Source organism: Theropithecus gelada, chromosome 12 (assembly GCF_003255815.1).
Source record: "Theropithecus gelada isolate Dixy chromosome 12, Tgel_1.0, whole genome shotgun sequence".
Classification (NCBI taxonomy): Eukaryota; Metazoa; Chordata; class Mammalia; order Primates; family Cercopithecidae; genus Theropithecus; species Theropithecus gelada.
Genome location: NC_037680.1, coordinates 19,934,398 through 19,941,778, shown reverse-complemented (window position 1 = coordinate 19,941,778; position 7,381 = coordinate 19,934,398). Strand labels below are relative to the sequence as shown.

Below are 7,381 nucleotides of genomic sequence, written 5' to 3'. Positions count from 1 at the left end.
CAACTTCCCTTTGCACATATTTTTATAGATCTAGGCTAAACAAATAAAACAGGAAAACTGTTCCTATTTCCTGACCCAGCAGGTTGAATGATAGGTTCTAAGAGAATGCTGTTCACCTAACCATTACAAAAATAGCAGTAATTTGTCCCAACATAGAGAACATAGCTGAAGTGAGACATATGTGTACATGTCATGGTTGAGTTCTAAATTTTTAGTATTGAATTATCCTAATATTTGCTTAAAGTTTGGCATATTGTGATTTCTGGGTCAGTTATTATCTTATTGAATGTGTCTTTATTGAGCACTTACTATTTGCCATGACTGAATATCCAAAGACAGTTTCTCTTCAACCTAAATTTGGTAGAAGGATTGGGAAGGGGATGGAGAAAAGAGTAATCAACAATCCGTATAGATGCATCAAACACCTATGCTTTAAAGTCTATTGAAAATTTAAAGTCAGACATATTTGTGCAATGGTAAATGTCATAAAGAAGGCAATAGGAAGTGCAGGTTTTATTCACAATCCTTTTCAATACTAGAAGGCTAGCTTGAGTACCATTAATAGATCTGAGAGTATTTGACCACTGAAATACAGTTGTATTCAAGCTAGCTCTTTTCTGATCTCAGGTTAGCACTGTTACAAAAATTTATTGAATGGTTTGGTTATAAGCTTGTTCAAATATTTATTTCGAACTTGCTGAAAAACAGCAGTCTTTATAAAAAAGCGAATGCAAAGGTTTCCTCTTTGTTCAGAATTTTTTACAAGGGCAGGGGGAAATGTGGTTGGATAATCATTGTTAGACTGGATTTAAAATAAGAACAATGACTGATGAAATGTCATTATATTCCTTGAAACTTCAAGTAAAGGACATTAGGTGTCTCCTAAGATTGACAATCAGTTAGGTGGTCTTCCCTCAAGAAATTCACCAAAGTCTGACAGAAAAATGTTCAAGTACTTTATTATAAATATTTAATATTACCCAAAAGGCTCTGAATTATAAAGATCAAAAGATGTTTTATCTTAAAAAAAATAGGAGACAATTTTCTGTCTTTAATTATGAACTGGTATCTAGCAGTAATTTGGTGAGTTTATCATTGAGAAAATCATCAAGACTTATTTCTAGTTAGCAGACTCTATTCACAATTATCAACCAAAATTTGAGCAAAAATGTTTTCTCACTAATAATTAATACATATACTCATTAGGAGCAATAATTACACATTCAGTCATTTTGAAAAATATTGGAACTTTTTTTTTTTTTTTTGAGTTGGAGTCTCACTCTGTCCCAGGATGGAATGCAGTGGTGCTATCTTGCCTCACTGCAAACTCTGCCTCCAGGGTTCAAGCTGTTCTCCTCCCTCAGCCTCCCGAGTAGCTGAGATTATAGGTGCACACCACCGCACCTGGCTAATTTTTGTATATTTAGTAGAGACAGGGTTTCACCATGTTGGCCAGGCTGGTCTCAAACTCCTAACCTTGTGATCCACCCGCCTCTGTCTCCCAAAGTGCTAGGATTACAGGCGTGAGCCACCGCACCCGGCCTGAGCATTTTCTATATAGTAAGGAACTTAAAGAGAGTCAAGACATACTGAATGGTAGGCAGCACAGAATGGAGGGGATGTATCTGTACAGGCTGAAAGATTTAACAAAATAGACACCAAATTATGCCAACCTTTATAAGACAAGTTTTTAATGTTTATGTTAATTCTGAAAATAATGGGAATTAAGGAAGTGCTTCAGGGAGGGTGTGACTACATGATGAGCTTTGCCTTTGGAAGAGGCCACTTTACTGTGTTTAGTAGAGACTTCTACGAGTTAGGGGTAGATGAGCAGAGAACGCTGAGAGAGACAGGTTAGTTGGCTGTTACAGTGGCTCTAGTAAGAGTTACCAGAAGCCGGGACTAGAGTGGGGAAAACACAGATGGAGGAACATGGACAAATTATAGAGATATCAAAGAGTAAGAACATAAAGGAACTTAACAATCAATTGGACATAATAAAGTTTGAGGAATAGGTATTTTCGAGGATGATTCCATTTCTGACTTACCCCATGGGCTGAATAATGTTGCCTTTCAATTTCTTCCAGAATGAAACGTTGTTAAAGATGGATATATCTTTCTATTAGCAGAAAAACTTGAGATGAACTTTTGAAAATTTAGCTTCTGAACTCATCAAAGGATCTCAAATCCCACCAGTAATTGTACTTTATTTTATCCTTTCATCTTTTAGAAATTCCATGAATGACTCTGTGGAAACCTTTCTCTTACTTCTTGCACTGTGGGACTCTGTATTTTCTCACTTAACTGTCTTCTCTCTATTGGGCTTTTTCTTGAGAGACTTTATTTTCTTATCTTCCTTAGTCTAAATCTAATGTGGGGTCAGCTTTAAAAATTGGGCCCCAAAGAAATTCACTGTGCCTATCATCTCCCATTATTTTCTTCTCAAGTGGGCCATTTTCTTTTCTTTTTGTCTTCTCTCTCTCTCTCTCTTCTCTCTTCTCTCTCTTCTCTCTCTTCTCTCTCCTCTCTTCCTTTCTTAGTTTTGCTCTTGTTGCCCAGGCGGGAGTGTAGTGGCGCGATCTCGGCTCACTGCAAACTCCGCCTTCCGGGTTCCAGCGATTTTCCTGCCTCAGCCGCCCGAGTAGCTGGAATTACAGGCACCCCCCCACCATGCCCAGCTAATTTTCTGAGACAAACACTAGCTCCTTGGTTCAAGCGTTCTTGAGGGCATGTAGAAATAGTTTGCCAGCCTTATCATTCTACGTGTCCTGAAATACCAAGCTCTTCTTAATGTATATATTGCCCACATGAGCTATTTGCTGTAAGTAGCTTGGAGCAAATAGTTTGAAAATAATTTTCTTCAGTACAAAACTCCAAGTTGGGAGCTATTTTCTGTCATTCCTTTGTAGATAGATAGTATCCCACTATCTTTTGACTTCCTCTATTGCTATTGGGAATCCCCTTGTTTTTCTAATTGTCATTCTTCTTTTGGTGATGTCTCTTTGCTCTCTAGCTGCTTATAACATCTTTCCTTTTCCCTCATTAGAATATTTGTATTTTGCTACCTAGAGTTATATCTTCTATGGGGTCCTGTCTTTCATCAGTCCAGGGGAAAGAAATCCTCAAATATCCTGTTTTCTCCAACTCAGTCTTTGTACTCTACACTTTGTAAACTCTAATTTATGTATTGGACTCTAATAAATGTGCTGGACTATTCATTCTGTCTTCTAACTCACTTAATTTCTTTGTTTCTCTGTGCTAACTCTGTTAACTTCTTTCAATTTGTTTTTTAGTTCACTAGTTGAACTGTGCCTAAACTGCTATTTAACACATTCAAAAATTATTTTTTATATTGTATTTTTTAATATCACAAGTTATTTTTGGTATTCATGCTTCCAAGAGAATCTTTTAAAAGGAATCATTGCACTTATTATTATCCAAAGCATTATTTATGCCATTAAGATATTTCACCTTGTCTTTATCCTACAGATAATAATTTATGAATATGTAGATTTTGGAGGCTCGGATCTTTTGTTTATTTTTCTTTTAACTATTCTTTTATATCTCATTTCTTTGTGTGCGTTTTAATTATTTTTTTGTTCTGAGGAGGAACTTAATGGGAAGTGTGAGTCCACTGGGGTGTGTCTATACCCAGAAGATCACTCTTATTTAGCTCACGCATTCTTTGTAAGTTTAAGGACTGAACCCTCTTACACTGAGCAATTCATACTCCATGAAGCTCTCCATTCTCAGTGCAAGTGTTTGCCTCTATGATTGCACCCGCTTCTATAATCCCATTTTGTCTTCCTTGATAGTTTTAGCTAACGTGTGAGTGTGTGTTAGCATGTTGAGTTTTTCCTGTCTGTCTTATGATCTCAACAATGCATTCGAAAGTTACAGTTTATCATGCATCAGTTTTGTGGCAATAAAGGGCTTTTCAGAATATACTTTACAATCAGTCTCAGTTCCAGAAATGAGAGACCCCAGAACTGGAAAATTAAACTTCCTGAGAAATATACTCAGAGGTCTTGTTCTGATTTACTTAAAAACAAAAGTTAGACCTAGAATTTATTATTTCAATATTTTTACCAAAAAGAGGAAAATATTAAATACATATTTATTTTTATTTTTCCCCCCATACGCTTATGATGAGTTTACCAGAGCACTCTGCAACAACCAAATGTGGGAATTAGTGATTGATAGCCAAAAACAAGAGTATTCTTTTAGACATAAAGATGATAATTAGAAAGTTCAATCTGGTGGGAGAAAAATGTTAAGAATAAAAAATTAGAATTAGGTTGGGCGCCTAATTCTTTGGAGTACTTTGGAGGCCGAGGTGGGTGGATCACCTGAGGTCGGGAGTTCGAGATCAGCATGATCAACATGGAGAAACCCCATCTCTACTAAAAATACAAAAAATTAGCCAGGCATGGTGGCGCATGCCTGTGATCCCAGCTACTCGGGAGGCTGAGGCAGGAGAATTGCTTGAACTTGGGAGGCGGAGGTTTTGGTGAGCCAAACCTTGCACTTTGCACATTGCACATTGCAACCTGGGCAACAAAAGCAAAACCCCGTCTCAAAAAAAAAAAAAAAAAGAAAAAAAAAATTAAGATTGCTTGAGTATGTATTTAAATACATACTCCTCAATATAGACATATTTGACTTTTTTTAGCTTAGTTCACATACTCTTAGATTGTGTAGTTCATGAATTTATTCATGAATTCATTAAAAATATTTATGTTGAAGGCAATGTTGTATACAACTGGGGAATTCATTAAAAATATTTATGTTGAAGGCAATGTTGTATACAATTGGGGAGAGGGGCCAAAAAGACAAATTAGCAAGGAGCCTGCCCTCAAAACTCATATGTGAAAGTAGTTATATATCAGCAAAGTAATGATTACGTTAGGTAAAAAGAGATCAACCAGGTACAGTTCTGTTAAGTTAGGCAGATGGAGAAACTCTTTACAGCTGAGATAAACAAGAGACATGACTAGGTTTTCGTGGTTGAAGGAATGATGTTGATCAGCTAGCCTATTATGAATAAAATTCAGGCAAGTGGTGATGGGAGTAGGTTATGAAATCTAAATAGTTTCCCTATAGTGTGGAAAGATCAGGTAATATCTGGAAATCTGAAAACATATTAATATGGTTAAAGTGTAAAGCATTTGGTTAAAAATAGTGAGAAATAAGACTGGGAAAGTACTGTCGCTATAGTCACACTATATGGAAAAGCAGACTAAGAAATTTAGACATCACATTCTGGGTGGCTAGAAGCTATTGAATACTTTGGGGCAAGTGAAGGTCATGATTCAAAGCTCCGTAGTCAGAAAAATAACCTGGCAGCAAATAAATCAATTGCTTAGAAGAGGAAATGCTGGATACTACTGTAATATTAAAGCTGGAAAGAGATTTGAGAGAGCATGAACTATAGAATTGACAAAAGACTAAATAGATATTTATGGCTTTCATTTGGCTGTGCTTTACAATTTCAAGTGGAATATATTCTCTAGGCCATATTACTAAGAGTCTATCATAAATGAATAAAAGGATTTTGAGCAGCAGAGACAATGCTTACCCCTCACCTCCCGCCACAAAAACAAACAAAAACAACAAACAAACAAAACCAACTTTGAAGAACAAGTATTTTAGGGGAAATAGAAACTTATTGTATTATTTTTGCCAATACCAAACAATCCAAGGTAAAATGCAGAAAATATTAAGTTCTTAGATTGACAAAATATTCTTCAGCCCTACATTAGGCTGCATAAATACACATTATTTAATGTATTATAATATTCATAACAATACTATGTGTTATCTATAGCCCATTTCACAGGTAAGAAAAGAGACTAAAAGACATTTAAATGACTTGATTAATGACAAAAATAGACACTCAACCTGAACATCAACCCAAATATTCTTATTATATCAATGCAACCTCTCAGTAACCAATTAATTCCAGAGAGTGAAAGGAAGGGAAGAAGGAATAAAGATTCTGAGTGAGGGAAATAAATATATATAAGATGTGGCAGGTTTAATTTTAAGGAAGTGGTATATTACTTTTGTCTTAAAAAAAAAAAAAAGAAACTGGTTGAGGATGACTGAAAATAAGAAGAAATGTGAAGTTTAAGATTGAGAAATAAGTTTATATTTGAAATTAACCAACTTACCTGTACATTAATCATGAAAAGTAATTTGCAGAGTGAGAGGGTTCTTGATTTGAAGAGAACCGGAAACACGAGTAATATCTTCTAAGGCAACTGTGATTAATAGTTACTTAGAAGTACTAAAAGGATTTTTGAGCAGCAAGGTAGGCTCAGTTGAGATTCTGGCATGGAAATGTAAGCTGGAAACCTACCATTCAAATACTGCACTTTACGGCTGACTCAGAACTGTCAGGCCCCCACATCTTGTTTTGCTGTCTTACATTTTGAACTAGTTGGCATACTTTACAGATCTGGAGTTTCCACTTTCACATTAAAAAAATCTAGCTTTGTGGCTTCTTCCGAAAAGAATAAAAATGGAAGATATAGCAATTTGACTAGAGCTAAGTAGCAGCCGCTCAGAAGTTTTGATTGGAATCACCAACCTTGAGCAATAACAGAATCTTGGGCCTCTCCTCGGAACTACTGAATTAGAATCTTTATTTTTAACAGTCTCCAGGTGTCTTGTAAGTTTGAGAAATAGTGGTCTAGAGAACTCTATAAGTACAGAATGCTAGAAAATATTAAAATTTTCTAAAATAAAACCAAAATCAAGATAATCAAATGCTATAAATTGGACACTAAGCTGGACTACTTTATATGTTAATATTTCTGAAAAGATTTTCTGCATTCATCCTTTATAACACTTTATTTTTGTTTTTCTTGAAAAGGTGCAATTTTTAAGTGGAAGTTGGAATGTGCAATTATATTTAAGCCTAAATTCCATAATTGTTTTAAAAGATGTCTAATTCAATAATACAGGACTAGCAACCAAAATATTTATATTGACTGTAACAAATCCAAACTTAATTCGATTTCAGAATTTTCTGCAGAATCCGCATTGAAGGAATGTTAAAATGATTTTATTGGATTTTCTCTTCTCAGTCAATTCCTCTTAATTATGTTTTGAAAGATGTTCAACTCTGGTGATTCTTTTAGGAAAGTTGAATTGTTTTATTTCATTTTAGTAACAACTTGGCACTTAAAACATAAAGTAGCCCATTTGTTGATGGCCCACAAGTACTTTCTCCTAACTAGAAAGATGTGCTACCAACTGGAGAAGCTATTACTCTAATTTGAATTTTGGTCACCTTGGCTCATAAGACTGCTGCCTGTGTTTGCTCCTAAGTGTTTATTAGTGAATCATTGACTGTTAGTGTAATTTCAATGCTAAT

At 35.3% G+C, this 7,381-nt stretch overlaps 1 protein-coding gene across 1 annotated transcript in view; it reads left to right on the top strand.

The window, feature by feature from the left end:
* Positions 1-7,381, top strand: part of LRP1B (LDL receptor related protein 1B) — a 1,963,100-nt gene that overhangs the window by 1,322,245 nt on the left and 633,474 nt on the right. The window lies entirely within an intron of this gene.